Source organism: Somniosus microcephalus, chromosome 4 (genome assembly GCF_052327205.1).
Source record: "Somniosus microcephalus isolate GS21.2 chromosome 4, FLI_Smic_1.0, whole genome shotgun sequence".
Taxonomy (NCBI): domain Eukaryota; kingdom Metazoa; phylum Chordata; class Chondrichthyes; order Squaliformes; family Somniosidae; genus Somniosus; species Somniosus microcephalus.
This window is the reverse complement of record NC_140990.1, coordinates 991,712-994,597: the sequence shown is the minus strand read 5'-3', so window position 1 is coordinate 994,597 and position 2,886 is coordinate 991,712. Positions and strand designations below refer to the sequence as shown.

Sequence of the window (2,886 nt, the reverse complement as noted above, 5' to 3'; positions counted from 1 at the left end):
TTCTCCCCATCACAGAATTGAACCTCTGTCAGCCGTGCAACAGGCGGCGATTGTGCACTGAATTGATGAGGAATTGACGAAAGTCACTGCTGGGCGTTCTCTGCAGAAACTCAGAGCAAGAATGGTGCTGTGAACAGACCTGGGCTCATTCACCAGCCCCAGAGGGAGGAGTGAGCAAGGAGAGGGAACCAAAGAGCGAAAGAGACACGGAGAGAGGCACACAGAGAGAGACTGAGACGGAAACAGAGAGAGAGACTGGGGAACAGTGAATGAGACAGAGAGACTGGGGAACAGTGAATGAGACAGAGAGGAAACCAGAGAGAGCTCTATACTAACGACGAACTGGTGCAGGAAGTTGTTATGACAGTAAATCTTTTTAAATTATTTTAGTTGATGTTTTTTCTATTCTACTTTCCCAAGGAGGTTTTAAGGAGTTGGCCAAAAGTTTAAAATTTTGAATTATAAAATCTTCCTCCTCGTCGGGGAATTGAACCCCGGTCTCCCGCGTGACAGGCGGGGATACTCACCACTATACTAACGAGGAACTGACGGATATAAAATCTGTCAGAGCAAGAATCGAGCTGTGAACAGAATTGGACTGAGAGAGAAAGAGAGAGACGGGACAAACAGAGAAAGGGACAAATAGTGAAACCGAGAGACAGAGAGAGAAAGACAGAGAGATATTCAGAGAGATAAAGAGAGAGACAGTGATAGATACAGAGAGAGAGGCTTATGACAAATGTGTAACAGAGACAGAAAGAGAGAGTGAGAGAGACAAAGAGAGAGAATGAGAGGGAGACAGAGAGACCAGATAGTGTGACAGAGAGGGGTTGAGTCCGAATTCTCTTTCTCCTTGTTAGTCAATAGTGACACTTGAGAAAATGCAGATTCAGCAGATGCCAAAATAGCACTTTAAGAATTAGAGTTAAATATGAGACAGAGAGAGAGAGAGAGACAGAGAGAACGTGTCGGGGAATTGAATCCTCACCACTATACTATCAGGGACCTGGGAGAGGAAGTAGTTATACAGTGTTTGAGGCAAAGACTCGAACACACACAGATATGTGTGTCTGCTCTCTATGTTTATGTGTAAGTCACATATTTAATAAGCTTTTCTGAGTTTCATGGATTCATAGACACTTACAGCACAGAAGGAGGCCATTCGGCCCGCCGTGCCTGTGCTGTCTCTGTGAAAGAGCAGTAGTGCTCAGTCCCACCCCCCGCTTTTTGTCCGTAACCCTGTTAATCTCTTTCTCTCTGTCACTCTCTCCCTCCTCCGCGCCCCACACAACAGGGAGAGGGGAACAGAGAGAGAGAGAGCTCTATACTAACGAGGAACTGGTGCAGGAAGTTGTTATACAGTTCTTCATGTGCCAGTAAATCTTTTAAAATTATTTTGGTAGGCTTTTTTTCGGTTTTACTTTTCCAAGAAGGTTTTTAAGGAGTTGCCCAAAGGTTTAAAATTTGTGATGTTGAAATCGCCCTCCCCATCGGGAAATTGAATCCCGGCCTCCACTGTGACAGGCGGGGATACTCACCACTATACTAATGAGGAACTGATATACTGGCTGCTGCTAGAATCGAGCTGTGAACAGAACTTGACAAATGAGAAAGACAGGGACAAAGAGAGACAGACAGAGAGAGAGACAGTCAGAGAAAGACAGAGAGAGACACACAGAGAGAAACAGACAGAGAGAGAAAACGACAGAGAGCCATACAGAGAGAGATAGAGAGAGAGACAGACAAAGAGAGAGACAGACAGAGAGACAGACACACAGACAGACAGAGACAGACAGACGGAGAGAAACAGACAGAGAAAGACAGAGAGCCATACAGAGAGAGAGAGACAGAAAGAAACAGACAGATAGCCATACAGTGAGAGATAGACTAAGAGAGAGACAGACAGAGAGACAGACAGAGAGAGAGACAGAGGGAAACAGAGAGAGAGAGAAAAAGAGAGTGAGAGAATGAGAGGGACACAGATAGTGAGACAGAGAGAGGTGGGGACTGAAAGATGTAAAAACATTTCACGATCCCTTCTCTTTGTTAGTTGAGAGTGACAGAGAGAGTGAGGGAAAAATGCAGATTCAGCAGATGCCAAAATAGGACTTGAAGAATTACATATGAGATCTTTCTTTCCATATCTATAAACATCTCATAGTTTGTTGGAGAATCAACTGATGACAAATGAGTGTCACTGAGCAGGATGAAAGGAAATGGATCGTAAATTAAAGAGTTACCAGTAGTGGGGCTTGAAACCACGTGGATATAAACCCATATGGATTTTAAGTCCAATGCCTTAACCACTTGGCCATCCTGGTGCTGGTATTATTCGTGCGCTGGCTCTGAGAGAATCGGGCCTTGAAGCACCAACCTGCCACAGAGTTGAGCAGAGCAGAGAGAGACACACAGACCGACACACACATAAACAAACAGACACAGAGAGACACACAAACCGACACAGAGAGGCACACAGACCGACACACACATAAACACACAGACACACAGACCAACACAGAGAGGCAGACACACAGACACAGAGAGAAACACAGACCGACACAGAGAGACACACACAGACCAACACAGAGAGACACACAGGTAGACACACACACATGGCGAGACACACAGACCGACACAGAGACACACACAGAGACACACAGACACAGAGAGACACACAGACACAGAGAGGATTTACAAGGATGATACCAGAAATGCGAGGGTATATATATCAGGAAGGTATGGACCGCTGCCAAATTAGTTTATACCCTGATTTGTCTGATTATTGTTCTATTAGCGACCGTATATTTCGTGCATACTTGCACAATGAAAAAGTGAAAAACTTCGAGGTGTTGGATTTAATTCCGCCCAACTCAGGATTAGTTCCTC

General features: G+C 45.0%; 1 non-coding gene across 1 annotated transcript; it reads right to left on the bottom strand.

The window, feature by feature from the left end:
• Nucleotides 1–472: 472 nt before the first annotated feature.
• Nucleotides 473–544, bottom strand: trnad-guc (transfer RNA aspartic acid (anticodon GUC)). Its single transcript has one exon. It is a non-coding gene; the product is annotated as a tRNA-Asp (tRNA).
• Nucleotides 545–2,886: the final 2,342 nt, after the last annotated feature.